The 26,979-nt window shown below is 46.3% G+C and overlaps 1 protein-coding gene across 4 annotated transcripts in view; it reads right to left on the reverse strand.

Moving 5' to 3' along the window:
- C6H8orf58 (chromosome 6 C8orf58 homolog) overlaps positions 1-25,830 on the reverse strand; it is a 65,912-nt gene extending 40,082 nt beyond the window's left edge. For 3 of the 4 annotated variants that reach the window (XM_084804011.1, XM_084804010.1, XM_084804009.1), the window contains exons 1-2: positions 19,957-25,830; positions 692-4,936 (exon numbers count right to left, since the gene is read on the reverse strand). The gene's annotated coding sequence lies outside the window, so the exon portion shown is untranslated. The remainder of the gene's footprint in view (positions 1-691; positions 4,937-19,956) is intronic. The other variant, XM_084804012.1, reaches the window with a different exon arrangement.
- Positions 25,831-26,979: the final 1,149 nt, after the last annotated feature.

Here is a 26,979-nt window from a genome sequence, read left to right on the forward strand (position 1 = left end):
TGATGACAGAGAGGCAAACGACAGCACATTTGTCTGTAACATCATCACACCTAGGGTAGGGAAGAGTTCAAGGATCAGCAACCCTTGAACGGGATAGCTAATCTTGGGCGGGATAGCTAATACTTTGGAAGACAGAAACACAGTTCAGAGTGATCTTGATAGGCTGGATCGCTGGGCTGAAAACAAGAGAATGACATTTAATAGGGATAAATATAAGCCAACAATGTGATGTGGCTGCAAAAAAGGCAAATGCTATTTTGGGCTGCATTAATAGAAGTATAGCTTCCAAATCCTGGGAAGTACTAGTTCCCCTCTACTCAGCACTGGTTAGGCCTCATCTGGAGTACTGTGTCCAGTTCTGGGTACCACATTTTAAGAAGGATGCAGACAAACAAGACGGTTCAGAGGAGGGCAACAAAGATGATCAGGGGACTGGAAACAGAGCCCTATGAAGAGAGAATGAAAGAACTGGGCATGTTTAGCCTTGAGAACAGAAGACTGAGGGGAGATAGGATAGCGCTCTTCAAGTCCTTGAAAGGTTGTCACAGAGAGGAAGGCCAGAATCTCTTCTCCATCATCCCAGAGTGCAGGACACAGAATAATGGGCTCAACTGACAGGAAGCCAGATTCCGGCTGAACATCAGGAAAAAATTCCTGACTGTTAGAGCAATACGACAATGGAACCAATTACCTAGGGAGGTGGTGGGCTCTCCCACACTGGAGACGTTCAAAACGAGGCTGGACAGCCATCTGTCAGGGATGCTCTGACTTGGATTCCTGCACTAAGCAGGGGGTTGGACTCGATGGCCTTGTAGGTCTCTTTCAACCCTACTATTCTATGATTCTAACCACTTTGGTGGTTTAATCCCATCCGCATGGCACTTCCTGCAAGCAGAGAAGGGTCTGTGAAATGAGCATGTTCACATAATACATAGAGCTCCTGAAGCTCTTAGATGCACCTTCAATGTTGGTTCTATATACATTTACTTAGCAGTACATCCAGGATGGCCATGTGTCCTATTTTGGAGAGGACAGTTCTCTATTTGAAGGGCTGTCGAGTCCAAGTCCAGTTTAAAGACAGAAGAACCCCAGAAAGGGAGAGTAGCAGGAGCCTTGAAGAAGCCCATCCACCTTTAGCAACCAGACAGCAGACTGAGCAGGAACACAACTCACCTGGTCACAGTCTTCCCTACTATCATGAGAAGCATCATATTTAAATTATATCAATTCTTTCTAAATCTGCATCTCCTTCTAGAAATTAGCACATGCAAATATTATGCAAATCTGTGCCTCTTTTATTGGTGGTGCATTTCCATTTTTTGGCAGGGCATAAGTGGCCGGCCTAAATAAGCCCCATTAACTTCAGTGGCATTTACAGCACCATCCTAAGCATCTTTACTTAGAAGAAGGTCCCAGTGACTTCAAAGATACTTACTCCTCCCTACATGAGTCTTGCAGTGCAGCTTTGTACTCCCTGGCGCTATGCCAATTTATGCTAAAGCAAGTCTGGTTTAATGAAATGGAGCACAGAGTTCAACTACACATGCTGGCAGCAGTCTGCTATATTTAAATGTGGGCCTACTACTCCGTGTAAAGTGGAGGATGGGAATGTAATTTGAAGAAGGGGGAGGAGGAGAAGATGGGGAAGGTACCTTGAAGGGCTCACTTCCAGAATCACAGGGCAGCTTTGGAGGAATAATAACCAAAGAGGAGGGTTCAATACCTCCCCCACCAACCCGGCATACCTATTTTCTGCTTTAAATCACCTTCTCCTTTATCCATGACCCACAGTTAAAGTCACAGGTACCACCGTCCAATTGCCCCAGCAGCACTTACCCCAACCATTGTTGAGAGCTTTTTTCTCTTGAGGAGGAGGAGGAAGAAAAGGAGGAAAGCCAGCATGGTGTAGTAATGGTTAGCAGTCTTTCTGGACCTGGTGTCCTCAAATTGTGTTGGACTGCAACTTCCATCATTCCCAGCCAGCAGAAACAGCCAGTATGGTTTCCTTCCAACCATTTGGCATCTCTCGAGGAGAGACAACAAGAAAAACAAGTCATATACAGTAAGCAGAGGCCACGGTTTTCATCCGGGTTAGGTGGATCCTGGTTCTTAAAGGATTCATTTCATTTTTCATTTCATTTATTATATTTCTACACCACCTCATAGCCAAAGCTCTCTGAGCAGTTCACAAAAATTAAAAACCATTAAAATACATTGTATGAAGAATAAGATTGACAACTACCAATTTACAGCCCGCCTATTCATGTTTGCCCAGAACTAAGAATACTTCCAGAGCTACCCAGTCATTGCTGTTCTGTTGTGAGCTACGTGCAGAATTGTAATGGACTTTACAACACTTTAGCAGGCACAGAGCTTCCTTATCTTTAGTTATTTACTTTATTTATAGGACAGGAGTGCAGAACTTCTTTCACCCCAAGGACAACATTCAGAGAAATGCTTGAGGACCACATGCCAGTGGTGGGCGGGGCCAAAGGCAACAGGGGTGGAGCCAAAGGCAACAGAAGTGGGTCCAAAAATACCAGCGTATTTTAGCGTGAAGGTCTTACAGCCAGTGTTACTTAACCTTAGAAGAGGCATTTCCACCTTTTAGAACTTTTTAGAGGGGGGGCTGCAGAAAAAACAAGGAAATCACTCAACGATTGGTGGTTGGAGGAAAGGCGGTGGCTCCAAGGAAAGGTGGTGCAGCCTTCTGGGGAGGACCAGAGGTCTGGATTGGGACCCCTGGAGGACTAGATTTGGATGTCCAGCTGTGGCATAGAACTTTATAGGTCATAACCTGTGTTCCGTCTGTTCCACCCACACTAGTAGACTAAGGGTGTAATCCTATGCATGTTTAGACAGAAGAAAAAAAAACACCCTACAACTCCCAGCATTCCCCAGCCAGCAGGGCTGGCTGGGGGATGCTGGGAGCTGTAGGACTTTTTTCTATCTATGCATAGGATTGTGCCCTAAGTCTTCTTGAGTTCAATAAGACTGGCTCTCATGTAACTGTGTGTAGGATCCCAACTGTTCATGTGCCAGCACGCACTTTTCTCCTTGGTCCAGGGGACAAATAATTCCACTAGCCGAAATACCCAAGGCAGCCCATCCTGTGTCTGCAATGCTGCACCTGCACTCCCTGCCTTGCCCCACTTTAGATGCTCAGAGCGACCCTTGGATCTTCCAGCAATAATTAAATTGAGTGAGCACCCAACTGCTACTGGAGAAATGCAAACTCTTCAGCGACAGGTATAGTTTTAGCAGTACCTCTAGAAATAAGCCATCACACACACACACACACCTCTAGTGCAGTCATCCTACTATGGCTTTTCCCTATTTGAGGGTCAGAGCAGCTAATAAAGAAAAACCAGCACTGCTGAGTATGTTAAAAATGTTTTCAGAGGTAGAACATTGACTTCAGGTTGCGTATATTGATAAAGAGCCTTACATTTCCCATAAGGCAGTAGGATTCGCCTTCTAAAAGTTCTTCTGTAAGGACATGGAGAAGGTCATTAGGTAGAGACAACATCAGGTAGACATGAGGGGGGAAGCTGGCTTTTCCTTCCCCAGCTTTGATTGCCCTTTAACCAGGAGTTCTGATCAGGGCAAATGGCTTTAACCATTGAATAGCCCAAGAGATAATCCCTTTAGGTGCATTGCATTTTTCAAGCCATTTAATCCTCCTTTCCTGGGTAGTTTGACACTCCTTCCCCAACCTGGAGCCCTACAGGTGTGATGGACTACAACTCCCACAATCCCCAGCCACCACAAGGCACCAGTTTGGGGAAGCATATAACACACCAGAAGAGCCGTACTGGAACATACCAAAGTCCTGTCTCATCCAGCATCCTGTTTTTCACAGTGGCCAACCAGATGGCTATGGGAAGCCCACATGCAGGAGGTGAGGGCTATAGCACCCTCTCACTCATGTCCCCCAGCAACAGGTATTATTGCCATACTGCCACTGATCCTGGAGGTAGCATATAACCATTCTGGCTAGTAGCCATTGATAGGCTTACCCTCCATGAATTTGTCTAATCACCTTTAAAAGCCATCCAAGTTGGTGGCCATCACTACATCATGTAGTAGCAGATTCCACAGTTTAATTGTTGCATTGTGTGAAGTAGTACTTCCATTTCTCTGTCTTAAATCTCCCAACACTCTGATGCACTGGATGATCCCAGATTCTAGTATTATGAGAGGGGGACAAACACTTTTCACTGTCCCCTTTCTTACAACCCTGCATAATTTTATACACCCTCTGCCTCTTACTTGCCTTTTTTTATAAGCTAAGAAGCCTCCAACATTGTAACCTTTTCATAGGCGAGTTGCTCCATCCCCTTGATCGGTTTTGATTGCCCCTTTCTGCAACTTTTCCAGCTCTACAATATCTTTTTTGACATGCCAGCCCTCCCTTCAGCAAGAACAAAAATGTTCCGTCTGGGAGATCATGATCCACACCCATCCCACAACCTGTCCTGGAGTGTATCACTTACATTAAGCAATGAGGTTTTCTTTTAATACTGAATACTGAAGGTTCATTTCACACAAATAAACATTTCCTACACTTTGCCAAACTTTCTTTCAACTGTTCACGAGCATTTTGCATCAGCCACTGCTGTTGTGAAATGTCACATACATACCTGACAGGTATTCTGTTCTGGAGCTCCCTGGAGTTGGGAAACCCTCATGTCCTCTTTTGAAAGAGAAATTCTCCTTTCAGAATATGATGCGTAGGCTTTCAAGAACCACCCTGTCTTCCTGTTAGCATTTTTTACTGAAGTTTTGTAGGTGTACTACTTAGGGTGGGCATGTGTCCTTCTTTACAGGGGACAGTCCTCTATATGAGGGGCTGTCCAGGCCCAGTCTTCTTTAAAGATAACTCCAAGAAGGGAAAGCAGCAGGTGCCCTGAAATTGCCCATCAACAGTTGGCACCTGTGCAAGCAGAATGAACAGGTAAGCACAAAGTTCACCTCGTCACAGTCTTCTACACTATGGTGAGACGTATTGTATTTTTTATTTAAATAACAGTAATTCTTTCTACATTTGCTTCTGTTCATATAAATTAGCATATGCAAATTTTAAGCAAATCTGCATCCTCTTTTTCCCTTTGTTTGTAAGCGGCCATTCTAATACTAGTAGGTGTGTTCCTATCGCTGGGTTTGCCTTTCACCAGGGAGTTTCATGTTTTTTAAAATTTTATTTATTGTTTTATACACTTTATTACCCGCCTTTTATTACAAAATAATCCCAATGTGGGGCACAAAACCAATAAAACGCAATAAAATCATACAGCATGAAGCGATAACACAGTAAAACAGGGGAGAACAGAAACAGAGATAAGAAACAGAGATAAGGACTCAACTCAGATTCAGTTAAAAGCCTAGGTGAACAAATAGGTCTTTAGTTGGCACCAAAGCCCGAAAAACTCGGCACCAACTGACAATATCTGAGGCAAAAATAGAGCTGTGTATCACAAGCTTCTGAGTCTTTGCAGAAGCCATTCTGAGGGGCATAAGGCAACACTGCTTACACCAGGGCTTAGCAGACTTGAGGCTTCTGGGATCTATTTTGTAATCCAACCCAAGTTCCAACCAAGGCCAGGTGCAAAACAGCAGTTCAGGGAGTGGAAGCAGAGCAGACATATATTTAGCATTAAGGAACAGAATGCCTTTGAGCACATTCCTGGTCTAAGATTTATTTATTTTTTTAATACAAGAACTCAACTCACTTCTCCTAAAGATCCATTCCGGGTTCTACTGCCCAAGCTGTCCTTGTTTCAGCTGCCTGATTTAGGAACAGCCCCAGGCAGGCCCCAGCCTTTGTGCTGTTCCTACTGTTAAACGCTTGGGAATCAGGAAACCCTGGTCGATCTACTGCAAATCTACCAGGAGATCCAAATCTACCTTCTGCTCACCCCAGATTTACACACTCGACACTTTCTAGCTTAGGAGAGCACACCAAATTGACTTTACCCAAAGGCCTGAAAAAATCCTGGAGTCAGCATTTTGGCTGGCGGGGGCTCTTGGCTTTGGAGGTCTTTCCTATCTTCCTGAGAGTCTTTTACATCAGCATCAGAGTTTTCTATGTGCAAACAATATTTTCCTCCATTGAGCCATGTTTCTTCCCTAAACACATCTGCTTGCCCTTCTCATGCAAAGATTTTTCAGTCTGAGATAAGCAGCATCTGGGCACGGAGCATGTGCGTGCATCCGAGATGGGCATGTGTTCTGACAAGAAGCAAGCCTTCATTCAAAGCATATTTTGTAGTTACAGGCGTAAATACAGAAACAAAAGTATAACTATCCTGATGCCCTTGTACTTGTTTGTTGGTTCCACAGGGGTCTTTTCCAGCCCTACCTGGAATGCAGTGGTGTACTGGTAAATTTTGACATGCAGGTGCTCATCATGATGGTGTAGATCTATATCAGCAAACCAGCTCTAGCAGTTTTCATCTCCACCAGGAGCAGGTCTTTTGTAAAGCTAATAGGTCTTAATTGCCAGAGGGAGTAATCCTATGGCCCCTAGACAGCCATAGGATATGTGGTTTTCCAGGAACTGACCTGGGAGCCTGCACTCAGAGGTCGGTTCCTGGAGAACTGACCTTCCCCCGCTTCCGCACTGCCTCGCAGGCAGCGTGGAGAAGCCCCATGCGCCGTGCTTGCAAGAGGAGCATGGAGCGGCCAAAACGGGGCATTCCAGGGTGGGCGGAAATGCCTGTACAACACATCCTATGTGTCATACGGCAGCCTCCTCCCCTGCTCTGCCCTCCCTCGGCTAGACAGCTGAAAGCGGCTGTCTAGCCAAAAATGCAGGGCAGGAGGCGCGTGGAGGGAACGATCCCCTCCGTGCTTCTCCTGCCCTGCATTGGATAGGTGGTCGCCTCCATGTTTGAGTTCGGAGGCGGCCACCTATCTGCATAGGATTGCCCCCTTAGGGCACAATCCTATGCATGTTTAGAGAGAGAAAAGTCCTACAATTCCCAGCATGCCCCAGCCATGATGGGACCTTTAGGACTTTTTTCTGTCTAAACATGCATAGGATTACGCCCTTAATTGCCCAAAATACTTTACAACAGGGAACAATATATGGTTGCTGGGGTGAAAAATCATTTCCCTGCCCCCCCAGTTCCTGTGAGAATTGCAGCTAAGCTCAGAGAGAACAGGGAAGTCTGGGGGAGGGGGTGGCAGATGACATCAGCATCCCTGCTAATCAAAAAGACTCACTACATCCCTGTGAGCCCTGACTCCACTACACCCACCACTCAGGACCAGAGACCAAACTTGGGACCTTTCCCATACAAAGAAACCATGCGCTTTGCTGCTGAGCTACAGCCCTTCCCCTAGTCTCGGCCAAATGCTCTTCATTACCAGCCTGCCTGGTCTCCTTCTCCATAATTCTGCATCATCACAGTCACCAAAATGCCAGCTGTCTGAACAGATCTAAGTTGTTGTTTTTCTTGAAATGGTTTTTAGCTGTTTAAATAGTTTTAAAATTTTGTATATTTCAATTTTTATGCTGTATTTTATCTTGTGAATTTTTGTGAACTGCCCAGAGAGCTTCTGCTACTGGATGGTTTAGAAATGAAAGTAGTAGTAGTAGTAGTAGTAGTAGTAATAGCATTTCTACAGCTCAGCATTCCCCAACCAGGTATCCTCCAGATATGTTGGACCACAATCCCACCAGCCCCAATCAGCAGGGCCATTGGCCATACTAGCTGGGGATGATGGGAAATGTAGTCCAACACATCTGATGGGCGCCCAGTTGGAGAAGACTGCCATAGCGCTTTAAGTGCTCTGCTTACCCATGCACACTATTTTATTGTAACCCTCCTCACAATAACGTCGCAAGGTCCGTATTCATATTGTCCTCCCTTTTGCAGGGGCGCAGGGGCAAAATCTGCAAGAAAATGGCTTGACTGTGCACACCTGGTGACTTCCCTGCAGGGCTGAGATTCAAACCAAGGAACATCCTAATGTGTAGCTCATTCTCTTAGCCACTGCTGTTCTACCATCTTCCCCCCAATTCCAAACTGCCTGATACTGCAGTGTTGCATCTGGCACAGGCCAGCCCGAGGTTTAGAGAAACTCTTTTTTTTTAACCCACCTCTTGAGTTAGATCCTTAACTCCACAAAAAACTGAAGTGGCCCAACAGAGAGGAGGGACGTGCAAAGAAGCCAGGCAAGGGGATTAAGCTGCCAAGAAGATGCAAACAAGGGCAGGCAGGGAGGGAAATGTTCCCTTCACATAGCCATTGCCTCCTGAACCCTTTATGGACTGGAGCCTCCAATAACAGGCTTGACCCCGTCCTTACTAGGTCGCGCCCGCCCTGGTGACATATTAGACAAGTTTGTCCCCTCCATTTGGAAGCACCTGTGTGACTCGCCCTGGAGGGCTGGGGAGAGAGGGTGGGTGGGGAGAGATTTGCACTTTAATGCAGCTAGCGGCACCGACCAAGTTCTCCCTGCAATAAAGGTTCCAAAGTCTCCTTGTAAAGATACTCTCTGCTCCTATTATATTAGGTCACATCCTTCCTTCGGGCTAAGGAGCAGCCTTTTCACAGCTAGACCCAATGGCTGCATCAGCCTAGTAGAACAACTGGTAGAAAAAATTAGATGCTACCACTATTTACTGGGCCAGCTAAGTTTTGCAACATCCTGGAAACAAACTTTTGAGTCACCCAGTACTCTTTTTATTATTACTGGTGGATTTATATCCTACCCTTCCTCCAAGGACCTCAAGATGGCAAATATTATTCCTTCTCTCCTGTTATCCTTACCACATCCCTGTGAGGTAGATTAGGCTAAGTGAGTGTGACTGGCCTAAAGTTCACCCAGTGAACGTCATTGAATCACAGAATCATAAAATAGTAGGGTTGGAAGGGGCCTACAAGGCCATTGAGTCCAACTCCCTGCTCAATGCAGGAATCCAAGTCAGAGCATTGCTTAAAGGGGATCTGAGCCTAGGAGATGGAGCAGGCTTTTTCTCTGTTGCTCCAGATGGGAGGACTAGAACCACTGGGCAGTATCCAATGGTGTCACTCTGCAAACTCAAATAGCACTAGCAGAGCTCCACTGGATCTTTGTGTTGCACACTTGGTTGCCCATTACACTTGCACAACCACGCTTGTGCAAACATAACTTTAGTTGGACTCTCCTCTTGGGCATAGTTCAGAACGTCGTTGGGCATAGACAACCGTCATTTGTGCTAAAGGACTGACATAGGTGGATACTGCCCAATGGCTGGAAATTGCAGGGAAGTAGATTTTGGGTAAACATTAGGGCATACTTCCCAACCGTAAAAGCTGTTTGACAGTGGAACAGACTGCTTCAGCTGATGTTGGGCTCTCCTTTGCTCGAGGTATTTAAGCAGAGGCTGGATGGCCTAACAGCAGAAGCTGTTAGGGCTGCTGAAGTCATATCCTGCACTGCAGATCCTGCACTTAGCAGGGGAGTTCATCCAGTCCAAAGGGAGTTGAACTAGATAAGCCCCAAGATCCCTTCCAATGCTAGAATTCTATTTATTATTATCACTCCTGAATCCAGTGTCCTTAGAACAAAAGAGTAGAAAATTAAGAACAGGGACTAGGATTAACTGGATTAACATGCCCCCTGATTTACAGTGCAATCCTATGCCTGTTTACTCAGAAGCAAGTGCCACTGTGTTCAGTGTTGCTGACCAGGGCTGGCCCTACCCTTACGCAGGCTCATGCACCGGCATCAGGTGGTGGAGGGGAAGAACTGTGCCACTGTTCCCCCTGCCCCCGCCTGGAGGGCCCACTGCTGCCTCTTTGCCACCTCCGGCAGGTCCTCCTGAGAGCTCTGCCAGCTGTTCTCCCCCTGTGGCATTTGCCACAGCAAGAAAGCAGCTGACAAAAAGTCCTCTGGAGCAACCTGCTGTCGAGCTTTGCCTTACCGCAGCCACTGGAGCCTCACGAGAGTTTGGCCAAGCGCTCGCGAGGGTTCAGGCAAGTTCTCGTGGGGGAGACACAGCTGGGAAAAGGCACAAGGTGGGCGTGAGCGAGCAGGCGCGCGGGTGGGAGGGAGGGCGCAGGCGGACAGGCGGGCAAGCCAGCAAGCATGTGGGCGGCAGCGATGATGGCGGCCTCGCTTGAGGTGTAGTGGTGAGAGTGTTGGACTGGGAGTTGGGAGATCCAGGTTCTGGTCCCCACTTGGTCATGGAAGCTCACTGGGTGACTTTGGGCCAGTTACAGACTCTCAGCCCAACCCACCTCACAGAGTTGTTGTTGTGAGGATAAACTGGAGGAGGAGGACTATGTACATCGCCTTGGGTTCCTTAAGGAGGAAAAAAGGCGGGATATAAATGTGATAATAAATAAATAAATAAATATTTGGGGCTGGGGCTGTTGCCAACTCCCTAGCAGGTGTCTGCGGGATTGCAGCCTGAAGCCTGACGTCATCGCTCCGCTCCTTGTGGACTGCAGGTCCTCCTAACCCAGCTCCGGAGTTTCCATTTTGTGATGCTCAGTCCTTGGTGGGAGGTCTAAGCTCTTCTACAACCACCAGGAAAAGAACAATCAGGTCACACCTACAGGACATACCTAGGAGCAGCCTCATCTCTTCACAGTGGAGCTCAGTGCCTTGCTGTGTGTCAGAAGAGCCTGGCCAGATCAGACCAGAGGCCCATCTCACCTAACATCCTGTTTCCCAGAGCGGACAGTAAGGTGGTCCCAGGAAGTCCACCAGCAGGGGATCAGGCCAATAGCCCTTCTGCACGGTTGCCACCCGCCAACTGGCATTTAGCGGCATGTTGTTTCTGAACATGAAGGTTCTCTTTGGGTATTGTAGCTTTCGGATGGAATTCTTTCTCCAGTTTGTCTAATCCCCTTCCAAAGCCATCTGAGTTATACATTCATACATCTTGTGGCCGCAGATTGCATGTATTAATGATGCTACACTATTGGCACTGGGCTCAGACCCATATTTTAAAATGTTGTCCCTAACCAACGCCATTCACTTCTCTCTCTTCTTCCTCTCCTGCATGGTGTGTGTTTTAATTTTCAGCCCTTTAAATCTCTCTCTCTCTCTCTCTCTCTCTCTCTCACACACACACACACACACACACACACACTCACTCAAAATTGCACTGAGTCCATGTGATAAGGTAGAATATTTATCTAATCAATATATTTGTTAAGGAATGCTAACTCTGCCTCAGACTTACAAGATTTTGGGACACAACACTATATCTTAACTTTAATTCCTCATCTGTAAATTGGAAAGATTACTGGCCTACCTCATAGGGTAGGCACAATAAAAGAATTTTCAAAGTCATGGGTTTCTGGAAATTATAATTGCAACTTATCAAAAAGTTCAATTATATTCATTTAGGCCTGAATAGAGATAATGGTTTCCTGTACCACTACAGTTGTTAATTTACTTAATAATGCTTAAGCAGTAGTTCTCACCAGCTACTGCCGCTGTGAAGGGTAATTTTGCATTACATTTAAATGAATGATCATGGAAGGAACTTTTTGCAGAATAACCTTTTTTTTCTTTTTGAATGATCACATAATGAGCTTTTTGCATTCCAATACTATTTAATTCCAACCTTTATGATGTATTCCCTTTACACAGACACAGATACACACACACAACCCTGATAACTGAGGATGATACTCCAGGTAGCTGGTGTAGTGGGCTCTAGTGCATGAAACTGTCCAGCATAATAACATTTGTTTTTGAAGTGCCACATGACTCTTTATTGTTTTTCTTGGAAATTATGCTTATTTATTTTTTTATTTATTTAATGATTTATGAGCGCCTTTTGGCCCAAGAAGGCCCACAAGGCAACTTTCAATTTAAATATGTTCAAACAATATAACAGAAATTAAAAACAAGAGAGGGGAAAATATGTCTAAAAACAGAAGACAATTTATTAAATTTAAAATAATTAAAAAACCATTCTGAATGAAAAGGTATTAATGGTCCACTTAAAACTAAACAAAGAACACACATGCACATAAACTACCCTGGGGCTCATCCATGAACCAGACTCATAGGTAATGCCTCTGGGCATCAGTGCAGAAGGAAAAGTTCTTGTACTACTGAGCCCTTTACGGGAAGTTAAAGGGAGAGGAGGTGGAGGCAGACAGACAGACCAACAGATAAATAAGATAAGAGGGGGGCCCCACCTCACATCTCAAGTACGTACGTGCTGGAATCCACCTGCACTACTTCTTTTGCCAGCAATGACAAACAGGAATCAGCCCTAGGCAGAAGAAAAGGCAGAGACAGGGATATGCTGCTGCAGAGGTAGAAAGAGAGGAGGGGATGGGCTGGGGTCAAAACATCATCTTTTCATCATGCTCAGCTGTTTAGAAGAATAAACCTTTGGCTTCATAGAACAGTTCCTACTTGAAGCGTGTGTTCCCTACCAGCTGCTGCTGTTGGAAGTGGTCACCGTGTGCTTGGGTTAAAAACTTCTGAGACCTGCACAGAGATGTCAGAGTCTCTAAGTCTTGCATCTCATGGCTTTTTGCCCCCTCTCCACCCTAGGGTGGCCACTAACGGATCACCAAGAAAGAGGAAATCCATGGGGGGGGACACAAAAAGAAGACTGATCTGCGTAAAATTTATATAAGATAATTTCTGTGTTGATAGAAAAATTTAGAAATACTCAGACTTTTATTGTTCTAAATGTTTCAATAAGAAGCACAGCTATTATGGCCAAATAAACAGTTACAAGATGGGCGATACTTGGCTCAACAATACTACAAGTGAGAAGGATCTTGGAATTATTGTAGATCACAAGCTGAATATGAGCCAACAATGTGATGTGGCTGCAAAAAAAGGCATATGCTATTTTGGGCTGCATTAATAGAAGTAAAGCTTCCAAATCCCATGAAGTACTAGTTCTCCTCTACTTAGCACCGGTTAGGCCTAATCTTGAGTACTGTGTCCAGTTCTGGGCACCACACTTTACAAACGATGCAGACAAACTGGAGGGGGTTCAGAGGAGGACAACGAAGATGATGAGGGGACTGGTAACAAAGCCCTCTGAGGACAGACTGAAAGAACTGGGCATGTTTAGCCTTGAGAAGAGAAGACTGAGGGGAGATAGGATAGCACTTTTCAAGTATTTGAAAGGCTGTCACAGAGAGGAAGGCCAGGATCTCTTCTCCATCATCCCAGAGTACAGGACACGGAATAATGGGCTCAAGGTACAGGAAGCCAGATTCCGGCTGAACAGCAGATTCCTGACTGTTAGAGCAATACGACAATGGAACCAATTGCCTAGGGAGGCGGTGGGCTCTCCCACACTGGAGGCGTTCAAGATGAGGCTGGACAGCCATCTGTCAGGGATGCTCTGACTTGGATTCCTGCATTGAGCAGGGGGTTGGACTCGATGGCCTTGTAGGCCCCTTCCAACCCTACCATTCTATGATGCTATGATTCTATGTAATAAATTAATAATACTAATTGAAGTTGCTTATTCACAGTTAGCACCTGGTGAACAGACTGAACAAGCACACAGCTCACTTGGTCACAGTCTTCCCTACTATGGTGAGATTTGCCATTTTTCTATTTCACTTGCAGTAATTATTTCCAAATTTTAATCTGTACGTGTAAATTAACACATACACATTTGTATCCTCTTTTTTTTTGGCGATGCATAAGTGGCCACCAGAACTGCAAATAGGGTAAAGGCTATGCTCAAATTAGCACTTGATAAAGGGACTTTCTTAGTGAGAGAAAGAGCGCAGACACACGCACACACACGCACACCCCATTACGAACCATAACATTCCCCATTACCACCTCTCAGAAAGGGACAAAGGACAGCACAGGAGGGGTCTGGGAATCCAGCCAGTACAATACCATCTACCCTGTGGGGCAATCAGCACCTCTTAAAGCAGCTCCATCCCTCAAAGGCCCTTCAGGTTTTCCAGGTGCAGTCGAGGGACTAAAAGCCTTATAATAAACAAAGCCAAATTGGGGAAGAAGGATGGAGTTTAGGGAGTGTACAGTTTGCACCTGCAGCAATTATCAGAGAGATCACATGTCCCTATTATGACTTGCTTCTCATTAGACACTCAGATGCACACTGAGTTCAAACCTAATACTTGTGGCATGCACCTACCATCTTCCTAGGAGCACCCAGCAGGAAGGTTAAGGAGGGGAAAGTATCTCCCCCAGTATCACCAAATCCCTCAAGTGCTGCCCTCAGATTCTGAATAGCAGCAGCCCCCTAGAGCAGTTCCAAACTTGTTGCTTCTGGGAATTGGTCTGGCCTTGGGGATGCCAAATATTGGGACAGGAAGAGCATTTTTATGTCTAGGAAGCAAAGTGTGTGTGCAAACTCCTTTCATCCTCTGGATAAAGGTGTGTCAAACCAGTAATTTTTCCCCCATTTCAACTCTTCCCCCCCTCCCTCTCACACCAGATCTTCACATTTCACATGGTACAGAGTGCCTTTTACCAGCTTACACGGATCCATGCTCTGGTAACCTCCCATTTGGAGTACTGTCGGTCTAGAAACTACAGCTGGTGCAAAATATGGCAGCAAGTGTTTTAACTAGGTGGTTTGAATGTATTACGTCAGTCCAGTCTCACTTGGGCTGGCTTCCAGTTTATTTCCGAGCCAAATTCAAGATGCTGGTTTTCTTTATTAACTTTAAAATATTTTTATACCGCCTGTCATATACAACACATCTAGGCAGTTTACAATACTAAATTTACAAGGCAAATATGAGTTAGGCTAAAACAATCACTATACAATAAAACCAGCAGCAGCCAAGAATTTAAAAATCATAACACGTGTTATAATTCAACAAAACCGCACGGCAAATTAAAAAAGTATTCAACATGTGACTCGGTGTACGCAAGTTTAAAATTATGCATGTTGGGACAACAAAATCTCCACTTCAAGTACAACCTGATGGGATCTGAGTTAACAGTGACCAACCAAGAAAGAGATCTTGGGGTTGGGGTGGACAGCTTGGTCAGCCCAGCGTGCGGCTGCTGTAAAAAAGACAAACTCCGTTGGAAGAAAACTTCACAGCTTATTCTGAGCATTCACATCTTTATTCAAAGACAACAAAAGACAGGAAAGAAAGCAGACCTAAGCCGAGATTCCTACAACATTCTTGTAAGGTTGTCCTTGTTTACATTTCAAACAAAGCTTTTATACAGTGTATGACAAAGCACAACTTTCGCTTACACTGATTGGATACAGAATATTACAGAGGCGGGATGAGTTGTATAATCCCTCTGATTGGTTTGTAACTGCCACATAGCAAAACAATTAGTATTAGTTGCCAGTTTGATAAGCAGTTCTTACTGTCCCGTTTTATCTGGCTTTTCAGGTGGCATTGAAACTTGGGACTTGGAATTTTCCCCTTTTACCCCGACACTTCCTTTCACTCAGACACTTCGTCTGCTTGCTTTTCTTTACTGTACTTTGGTACATGCAAGGATAGTGAAGCGCGGCGCCAGAACAAACGTGGTCTGTTGGAATTTTCTTCCACACATGTTAGGCATAATTAGGAAAGGAACTGAGAATAAAACTTCCACTATCATAATGTCTTTATACAAATCTGCGGTGCAGCCACACTTGAGATACTGTGTACAGTTCTGGCCACCACATCTAAAAAAAGATATTGTAGCGCTGGAAAAAGTGCAGGAAAGGGCAATTAAAATGATCAAGGGGCTGGAGCATCTCCCCTATGAGGGAAGGTTACAGCAGCTGGGATTGCTTAGCTTGGAAAAAAGGAGGGTACGGGGAGACATGTTAGAGGTCTACAAAATTATGCATGGTGTGGAGAATGTGATACGTTCCATGGGGTTTTCTTGGCAAGAATACTGGAGTGGGTTGCCATTTCCTTCTCCAGTGGACCACATTTTGTCAGAACTCTCTGCCATGACCTGTCCGTCTTGGGTGGCCCTGCACGGCATAGCTTATGGCTTCACTGAGTTACGCAAGCCCCTTCGCCACAACAAGGCAGTGATCCATGAGACATTTTTATCTCTCATAATACTAAAACCTAGGGTCATCCCATGAAGCGGATTGGTGGGAGATTCAGGACAGATAAAAGGAAGGACTTCACATAGCATATAGTTAAACTATGGAACTCGCTGCTGCAAGACGTAGTGGTAGCCTCCGATTTGGATGACTTTAAAAGGGGGTTAGACAAATTCCTGGAGAAGGCTATCAATGGCTACTAGTCCTGATGGCTCTATGCTACCTCCAGTATCGGAGGCAGCTACCTATGTACACCAGTTGCTGGGGAACGTGGGCAGGAAGCTGCTGTTGCACTCGTGTCCTGCTTGTGGGTTTCCTGTCGGCGGCTGGTTGGCCATTGTGTGAACGGCATGGTTCTTATGTTCTTAGCATGCACCCAAACTGTAATAGTTGGCACATGTTTTATTTCAGGGGGGAGGGTATTCCAGAGAGTGGGTGCCACCACGGAAAAAGCCCTCCTCCTAGTTGTTGCCAGATAGACGTCTGCAGGAAATGGCACAGCCAGGAGGGTGTCTGATGATTCTCGTAGTGTTTGGGCAGATTTATATGGGAGAAGGCATTCCCTCAGTTATCCTGGTCCCCAAGTCCTTTAGGGCTGTATAGCTTAATACCAAAACTTTAAACCTGGCCCAGTCACAAATTGGCAGCCGGTGCAGTCCTTTCAACAGTGGTGTTATATGGCAGTGGCTGGGCACATCACACAACAACTTAACTGCAACATTCTGCACTAGCTGCAGCTTCCAGACCAAGCATAGGGCAGCCCACATATTACTATTACTACTATTATTATTTACATTTCTATACCTCACCATAGCCGAAGGTCTCTGGGTGGTTTACAAAGATTAAAAACATTAAAATACAGTGTACAAAGTTTTTAAAAACCTTTACATAAAACAGACAAGCAAACAGCATATGCGAAGACAACATATAACTAAAAACAACTTTAAGCAAACAGCCATAACCATAAGACAAATCCAGGACCGGCTCATCATATGCTGCCAAATGCCTGAGAAAAGAGATGGGTCTTAACCTGGAGCTGAAAAGGTAACATCGTTGGCACCAGGTGGGCCTCACTGGGGAGGCCATTCCACAACTGGGGGGCCACCACCGAGAAGGCCCTCTCCCTTGTTGCTGGCTTCTGAGCCTCCCTTGGAGGAGGCATCCAGAGGTGGACCTTAGATGTTGATCATAGTGTCCAGGTAGGTTCATGTCGGGAGAGGTGCTCCATGAGGTATTGCGGTCCTGAACCATGTAGGGTTTTATAGGTGAAAAACAGCACCTTGAATCGAGCTTGGAAGTATATAGGCAGCTAGTGCAAGCATAGAACATATTACAGTAGCCAAGATGTGAGGTTACCACTGCATGGGTTGCAGCAGCTAAGCTATCCCTGTCCAGGAACGGCTGTCAAGGGCTCCTTGGCGGCCTCTTTCAGTCTAATCCAATAGCCAAGTCCAGACACAGACAAAGGGATTATTTTCAAAGCTTTATTCCTCTTTTACAACTTAACAACTCTAGCTATGAGCAGCAGAGTACCTATGCCCTAAGTTGGAACAGTTGGTCCCCGTTTGAAGGAGAATCACTGGCAGACCCTGAACTTATGGGCTAGGGAGGGTCCCTCCCCTTTTCCCTTGGATCCTCTGGGCGCAAACGTTGTTTGTGCGCCAACTGGGCACTACGCCTCCTTTCCGCGCCCTCCATTTGGCGCCGCTCCCTGCATGGACGTCACGCATCCAGCAAGTCTTCCCGCGCTCTCTCACTCCCGGGACTGCTATCTATGCCAGGAATGCTGGTGGGAGGAATCTCTGCCAGCTGTTGGCCCTGGGAAGGATGAGCGCGCTCCTCTCCCAGGAGCGGCTGCTCTACCTCAGAATCAGAACTACTCTGGGATTCTATGGGCTCAGTGTCCACCCTGACAACGGCCACAGCTGGCACACCAGCAGAAGCTGGTAAGAGGCACTCCTTGTCACTGCAGCCATTTGGGCCTCCCTCCAGTTACAGTTCTGTGAGCACTCCCAGACTATGTACCTGCTCTTTCAGAGGGAGTGCCACTCCATCCAGAACAGGCAAACTGCCCAATTCTTGGACCCAGTAACCATCCACCCACAGAATCTCTGTCTTACCATAATTCAGTCTCAGTTTATTGGCCCCCATCCAGTTCATCACTGCATCCAGACACCAGTCTAGGGCTGTTGGGCCTAGCCCCAGTGCTGCTATGGCTTTAGAACCAGACTCTGAATCAGACTTAGACCCGGATGATTGGGAACCAGTATAGATGTGGGAAGCTCAGGACCTGGGAGCCCAGCTCCGCTTAGTTTCCCATCTGATTGCAAGCCGAAAGAGGATAATACTCCCTATCAGCCACAGCGGCAAGAGGCGGCCTTGAAGGAGGCCTTTGATTTACAGCCTGGAACATGGGAAACATGCAAGAGGAAGACTGCAGGGGAGAGGAGCTTAGGGGTGTCACCCAGGTTACACCAATTAAAAAGGGTGGAACAGAGATGCCCCCTCAGACATAGTGATCATTTATGGGCCAGATTCCCCTATCAGGAGAGATCATCAGAAGGCGAGCTTTAGCAACCCCTCCCCTGTGTTTTAGCCTGTGCTCAGGCTGAAGAGCCTTTGCTGAGAACAATGTCTTGGATGCTCAGAATACTTTCTTGCCTGGACTTACTGTGAATTTTGAACTTGTCTGCCTTGAATCTTCTATCCTTAAGACTCTGACTTGAAATATATTGCTGGGACTCTGACTCTGTATGAGTTCTAGCCTTGGGACTGTCTCATTAAGAAAGCAATGTCCCAATAACCTCTGTCTAGGCTATTTGATTTATTGGGGATTATCTGCTATGAGCTCTGGAAAGTTGATCTGTGTAACCTGAACTACTGCAATAAAGAGCTTCATTGTTATCTGTGATCTTCCTTGATTTGCCAGAGAGTGGCAGAAGGCTGAGCCTGACAAAGACTTGCATGGTGTCTCCTGATACAGATGTGACAGAAAAAATAGAGCTGAGTGTCATCAGCATACTAAGAACACTGCACTCCACATCTAATGGCTGCTCCCAATGGCTTCATATACATGTTGAATAGCACTGAGGACAAGATGGTACCTTGTGACATTCCCTGGCACAGTTGCCAGGGGCTGAACAATTATCACCCATTTGTACCCATTGTAACCAGCCTGGAAGTAGAACTGAAACCACCCTATGCCCAATTCAGTGTGCCATCAGGCATCAGCAGGCCTTCTTGGTAGTAGGACCTACCCTCTGGAACACTCTCCCATGTGTGTTTCAAGAGATGGAAACTGTGGTGAGCGTCAAACACCTCTTGAAAGCGCATTTGTTCACTTGAGCTTTCCCTGACTTCTGCTTTTGTCATAATGTGCTTGAGGTATTTATTGTTTTATGCTGATTTTATGCTGATTTTTATATTGTATTGTATTGTTTTTATTTAAACCACTTGGAAATACTGGGACGTCAAGTGGTATAGAAGTAGCATAAATAAATAAACTCACAGGGATGGTTCAATGGGCTACCATGGTCAATGGCATCAAAAGCCACTGAGAGACTGAGCAGGAGTAACAGGGTTGCACGCCCCCTGTCCCTCTCCCAATAAAGGCCATCTATCAGGGCAACCAAGGCTGATTCAGTTCCAAAACCCAGACTTAAATGGGTCTAGAAATTTAGTTTCCTCCAAGAGTGCCTGGAGCAGGATGCCACTCTCTTGAGTACCTTTCTCAAATAGAGGGTACTGGTAACCAAGCAATAGTTTCCAATACTTCTGGGTCCAGAGCAGGCTTCTTTAAAAGTGGCCAAAAGACCACCTCTTTAAGGGTGGGCAGCACAAGTCGGCCATGCAACGACATGCTCGCTACACTCTGGGCCTACGTGGCCAACCCAGACTCCTCCAGATCTAATTAGCTGTGATGGGCAGGGGTCGAGACAGCAAATGGTCAGCCTTACAGCTACAAGTCTCACCTCTTCAGGTCTCAAGTCTCCACGTCCTCAGGCCTCAGCAACTGAAATGGATCCTACAAAACCAGCATAGTGTATTGGTCACTCTACCTGTTTGTCTGAAATCTGGTATCGAAGTTAACATAGAATAGTAGGGTTGGAAGGGGCCTGGAAGACCATCAAGCCCAACCCCCTGCTCAATGCAGGTATCCAAGTCAAAGCATCCTTGACAGGTGGCTTCATCTTGAACGCCTCCAGTGTGGGAGAGCCCACTACCTCCCCTAGGTAATTGGTTCCATTGTCGTATTGCTCTAGCAGTCAGTAAGTTTTTCCTGATGTTCAGCCGGAATCTGGGCTCCTGTAACTTGAGCCCATTATTCCGTGTCCTGCACTCTGGGATGATCGAGAAGAGATCCCGGCCTTCCTCTCTGTGGCAACCTTTCAAGTACTTGAAGAGCGCTATCCTATCTCCCCTCAGTCTCCTCTTCTCAAGGCTAAACATGACCAGTTCTTTCAGTCTCTCTTCATAGGGCTTTGTTACCAGTCCCCTCATCATCTTCGTTGCCCTCCTCTGAACCTTTGAAACTTGAAAGATTATAACCAACACTTTGAATCGGGCCTGGAAATGGACCAGAAGCCAGTGCAGATGGAGAAATACTGGCATAATATGATCACACTGGCAAGTCCCAGTTAGTAATCTAGCCACTCTACTTTGGATTCACTGAAGTCACCAGATCATTTTCAAAGGAAGCACCACGTTTATTGTGTTGCAATAATCCAAAGGGGAAAATGACCAAAGGGTGAATAAGGGTCGCAAGGCTCTCTCTAACCTACACGCTCAGGGAATCAGGCAAGATACAGTTTAACCACAAGCAATTTTGTCTTCAGTGTTCAGTGAACTTACCACAGCAGACCACAGAATGTTTGGGTCCCATAAAGCTGTCATCTACAGAGGCCGTTCTCAGATAAAAGAAAAAGAATCTGCTTGTGAAGGAGGGCAGGGAGTGTGTCTGTCAACAGCTGGAAAGAGGCACAGAACAAGACTTTGATTCAGGCCAGTATCATGTACAAGTGTGCTGGGTATGTGCATTTTGTTGGGTGTGGGGAGAACATGAGAAAAGCCATGCTGGATCAGACCAAGGGTCCATCTAGTCCACCATTCAGGAGTACACCAGCATGAGGTCATAGGTTATAGTGTGACCCATGCCTCTGGCTCCTTTTTCTTTCTTTCTCATCCATAGCGATAGCAAAATGGATTCACAACCACAGGCTTGAATGAACCTTAAGGAACCATACCAATCGCTGCCTATTTACTACCACCAGATTAAGTTTTGGGTGGTGGAGCAATCCCAGAACCCATTTCACAGGTGGCCAAGAAGCTAAATTCCTGTGGATACGGAATACTGTGGAATCCCCCAAATCCCTTATCGCCATCTCTTCACACCCACAGCACAGAATGTTGAGCAAGATGCAGGAGACCCACTACATCAGAGGTTCCTAATCTTTTTCAGGTGGTGGGCACAATTGGGATTTAAAGAGCATCATGAGCACTCTCACAAAATGGCTGCCAGGCTGGTTACAAAACACTCATTTCCCAGATGGCAAACTGATGAGACTAAAAGAAAAGTCACTTGCCCAAGAACCTAATTACAAGGCAGTGATTGGGTCCTAACCCCACAACACAAAACCACTCTTTTGAACCCAAATAAAGATGGTGCTGGAGGGCAGCACTGTGCTTTGCAGCATGCCTGCCTCCCTATTTAAAAATTTAAATCTTAATGAAATAACAATCAAGAGGGGCAGGGAGCCTGGCAAGCACGAAGAGAGGCACCCTCTCCTAGTTGGCTGCCTACCGAGAGAGGCTGTGTGTGAAGTTTGGTCCCAATCCTGGCCCCCATGGGCACTGCATTAGAGGCACAATTTTATACTGGATCCATTCCAGCAGTAGTCAAGCAGCAGGAGGTTGAGAAACCCAATACAGACATCAACATTTAAGTGTGCCTGGAAACTCCTCTCCTCAGCATGGAACATGAGCCCCGATTCCAGACAGGAGGACTGTGGGAAGGGATATTCTGCCTATATTCACAACCATCATCAAGAGTGCTTCGCTCCCTTTTGGCAGCAGATTCCACTCCACAGACTTGATAAACTTAATAATAGTCTTTCCTAGAGAGCCCTGAGAATGGTAGTTCTGCAGCAGGGAGGGGAAACACCAGATCTCTTACAGAGAATTGTCTACACTCACCAAATATATTCCCCAGGATTGTTTGAGATCAAGCTGTATCAATGATGTTGGCATAAAACTGAAACAAAGCAAATAAAGCCTAACAGCTGAAGACTACTTGTGCAAGCAAAGAGGGCCCTTTGTGGCTCACGCTGCTTCTTTGGGTGAAGTATTGCAGCAAAAGGCCTTGAGCTCCTGCCTCTCCCTTCGTTTGTGGTCCTTGAATGTGGGGAATGCGCAGGCTGCATTCCAGAACACGTTGGGCTGGCCGTTTCTGTGGTGACTTCATGGCAGGAATGCTGCTCAGAACAGGAAGCAGGGCGGCACCCAGAATGCCTTTCCAGGCCTTTAGCACGGGCTTTTGTTTGCCCTGCTGAAGAGGGGTGGTCACCCCTCTTTTGTGTTTCGCCAGGGAACAACTCCCACCAATCTCTCTCAGTCAACCTGCACCCCAAAAGCATTCCAGTCATGCCAAAGGCTTCACACTTTGGAGAATGGGGTGGACAACACAGGGGAGATGCACATCCAGGTCATATCCCCCACCCCCAGACTACCACTGCAGTATGACAGCAGACTTCAGGACATCTGTTTTTCCGCATGAATCCCACCCACCCCCAGGATTCAAGGAGCGGGAGGCATAGAAAAGACCAAGTGAGTTGTCCCCTGCAATATCAAATGCTGGCCTAAAAATTCTGGAGGCAGGACCAGCTCAGGTTGTTTTAGCACCTGAGGGAAATCCAGTGGACACTCCATCCCTGCAGTGAAAAATAATACAGGATATATAATTTACCATCCTTGAGTGGTGCCCACAACTTGATCACCTTAGGGCCCAAACAGACATTATTCAATCTGTTGTGGAGTTGCTTTTACAGAGGACAGACCTCTATTTGAAGGGCTGCCAGAGGACTGTCTGCCATTTTGAAGGCATCCTCTGTCTGAAGGGTTGCGCAGTGCAAATATGGTATAAAGAATCATCAGAAGGAAAAGCCGGGCCTTGAAGGTGCCCATCAACAGTACCTGGACAGCGGACTGAATAAAGGGCACAGGTCACCTGGTCAGTCTTCCACACTTTGGTGAAATGTACTGTATTTTGCCTTAAATTATAATTTCTAACCTTGCGCTAAAGAATTAGTGCATGCAAATTTTATGTGAATCGGTGTCCAATTTTTTGATGATCCACATCCTCCTCCTTAGCAATTCACAAGTGGTCAGACTATTGGTGTCTAGCAGCTATGTCTTTCTTCCCCACCCCCATTTGTACTCTAGAGTAGGTACAGGCTGCCTGATCTGGATCAGGACCCTAATGTCAGGGGTAGGGGGCTTTTAAGATCTAGATCAGGGGCCCTGTGCCTACTCTAAAGTAAAAATGGGGGAAGATGTAGCTGCTAGACCGGAGGTCTCCAACACAGCACCCACAGGTAGCACCGCACCCTCAAGGCCAGGCTGAGGCGCCCATCAAACTATTTTCCATTCCTTAACCAAGCCTATGGAGCGATTCCTCATAGGCTTGTATAGGGAGCAAAAAAGCCACCCTGCTGAAAATTGGCTAGACGAGGGACAAACTGCACCCCCCACCAAGGACTCTTGTGGCAATGGGGTCCTTGGTGGGAGGGGGTGCTTGCCCAGCCAAAAGCGGGGGGGAGACAGTGGGACCTGAGGGAAAGAGAAAGAAAGAGGAGCCAGAGAAGGCAAGGAGAAAGATGGACAGATATAGATGGATGGATGGATGGATGGATGGATGGATAGAATGTAAGCAAGCAAGCAAGGGAGCTGGGAGAGAAAGGAAGAGGAACTAGAGAGGGGCATAAAGAGAGGGGGGGGGGAATGTCAGAAAGAAGCCAGAGAGAGACAGGATGAATGAAGGAAGGCAGGATGGAAAGAAAGGAAGAGTCAGCAAGAGAGAGAGAGAGAAACCAGAGTGGCACACACACAGGGTGCACATTCATGTATGTACGTACACGGGGGGGGGGGTACTCTCCTAACATGTTTGTGATTTCTCCCCCACCCTCCTACAGCAGTCAATTTGTGGTTGCACCCAGGGCATTTTTTCAAAACTCCAAATGTACCTATGGGCCCAAAATGGTTGGAGACCTTTATGTGCTAGATACACATTAAAGTAATGTCTGTCTTGGGCCTCATTCTAACATGAGGACTGGACTTTCCAGCCACTGTGCTGTTTATCTGGAATCCCTTCAGTAGCTAGTATAGCTAGTAGCCCCTGTCCTGGGCGCTATTTCCCCCCAAAGGTGCTTCTTGCAGTAGACAGTACCTCTGGAGACAAATAGCAGCAGGGGGCAGGGGTTGCTCAGCACGAAACCAGTACTGGGCCCCAATCTGGACTGGTGCCTTTGTTTTTTCTCCAGAATAGAAGTGGGCAGTCGAAGCATGCTTGTTTAAGAGTGTTTATCATAATGTGAAGTTTGGCCCTAATGACATGCAATTTAAAAAATGGACAAGCTCCAGGGTTCAAGTAGAGCGAATACATCCTCAAGACTCACATTGCCAATTTGCTCCTGTGGTCCAGGGGATAGAGAACTGAACAAATGCAGGAGCCCCACATTCAAACTCAATGGAAGATGCAGGAGACCCCCACTCAAACATTATTGCAGTTACGGATTTGCCAGATGGCCTTAGGCATATCACTATATCCTCATCTGTAAGAGTCTTCAGAAAATGGAAGGCGCCATAGAATCCCTGTGAGAGAACAGGAGGCTTTTGACTAGACAGGCTTGCTGGCAAAATGAAGAAATTGAGGTGGTCTTTGGACTTTAGGATAAGCTGGAACAGCACAAGGAAAAACTGCAACAGGAGTTTTCCTTGTCACCTTGGAAGTCACCGGCAGAGTGGTATGCTTGAAAATATGCAGCTGCCTTCCACCGATTCAGACCCATTGATCCAGCTGCCCTAGTACTGCCAACTCAAGCTGGCAACAGCACTCCAAGTTCTCAGCAAGATAGGTTTACCAGTTGTGCTACTAACCCAAGACAGTTTAAACTGTAGATGTGAGGCAATTAATTTGCAACTTCTGCGCATAGAAGCTGTAGTCCCTTTCCTTATAGTGGTGGTCAGCCAAGGATATCTCAGTGTTTTGTACCTGGACCACATGGCCTGGGCACCAGTATCTTCTAGATGCACAGTGAGATTCAGATCTCTCTCTCTCTCTCTCCCTCTCTCACACACACACTCTCTCACACTCTCTCTCTCTCACACACACACACACACACACTCATCCCCTCCTCTCTCTCTCTCTCCCTCTCTCTCACACACACACTCTCTCACACTCTCTCTCTCTCTCTCTCACACACACACACACACTCTCTCACACTCTCTCTCTCTCACTCACTCTGTTTCTCTTCAGCCCATCCCTAAAACGGCATGAATGTGCTTAACATTTGCTTATGGGCAAGTACCATCTCCTGCACTCTTCAGCCAGGATCTAGAGGCACAGGAAGCTGCTCCTCAAGGCACTGCTGTCCATAAACTAGAGATCTCTAAAGTGGCTTAGGGCAAAACCTTTGGAATCAAGGCCAAGTAGCCAGTGCCCTCTACTGGGTAGCTGTTGCCCTCTACTGGCTCGCCACCTACACTACATTTTTGATGAACCCCCTGCCGCCAAGCTTCTGTTGGGGCAATTCTCTGGCTGCTATTGGAAATAAAATGCTAGATTCACTCGATGGACCCTTGGGTTCAGCAAAGCCATTTTTACATTCTCATGATCACGCAGAAAGAATCTTAGGGTATGTATGCATATTCCATTTAAAACATTTTCATCAGGGTTTTTTTTTTTGAAAAAAAAATGGCACATTACTGCTGTGGTTCATCTTCTGCAAGAATACGAACTTTGTGCTGTCATACACAATACCACCCCATCCACTTGTCAGTGACACAAAAGCTGATTGGTGTTTTTGTTTTTTGAGACAAAGATGTTATCAAGCAGTCCGTCGCTAATCTCTATGTTCTCAGTTATACTAGCTTCTGTAGTTTCACATTTATGTTGTACCCCTCTGCTGTCAGTTATTTAGAACAATATTGAGAGCTGCACACACAGTTTGTACACAAGAGAAGTCCCAAGTGATCTTGGTTGCTGTGTTTGGAGTCTGCCTAGAACTGCTGGACCTCAACAAGAACAATTAATAGCACTGTTGTTCAACAACAGATTGGCATTTAAGGGTGCAATCCTATGCATGTTTAGACAGGAAAAAGTCCTACAACTCCCAGCATGCCCCAGCCAGCATGGCTGGCTGGGCCATGCTGGGAGTTGTAGGACCTTTTTCTGTGTAAACTTGCATAGGACTCTGCCCTAAGTGTTAATAAGCAGGCAGTGGTAGTGGGGCAGAAGTTAGGATCAATAACAACACTTACAGTGCACAGCCCTACTTGTGCAAGCCGTACTTGTGTTGTTACACGCAACGCAGTATAAATCTGCATGGAAGCCTTTTTCCAGTAACTGTTCTTGGTATTTCCAGATTCCCACTGAGAATGGAATAATTCCATCACAAGGGAGAGGAAGCATGCAGGGTCCCTCATGTATTAAATCAAGAGAACAGTGGCCTCAAGATTCTAATAAATGACCTCTGCTGTGGAGCAACATCCTACATCATTAAATGTACAAAGGTGAGTGGTGGCTGAAACACACAGCTTGTGCTGCAATTCTGTTTGTCCTGAGGTCCAGTGTCTGACATTCCAATAGGTACGATTACATACCTATTGGCCATCACTCATCTTGCACCCCAGAGGCAACCCTCACATCCCCATTACTCAGTTATCACTGGACTGTTCTCCTGTATCTTCTGCAGGGCATTCCACAACCTTCAGGGTGGTCA

The sequence above is a fragment of the Heloderma suspectum genome, chromosome 6 (genome assembly GCF_057233095.1).
Source record: "Heloderma suspectum isolate Gila_16-S chromosome 6, 16-S_ref, whole genome shotgun sequence".
NCBI classification, from domain to species: Eukaryota; Metazoa; Chordata; class Lepidosauria; order Squamata; family Helodermatidae; genus Heloderma; species Heloderma suspectum.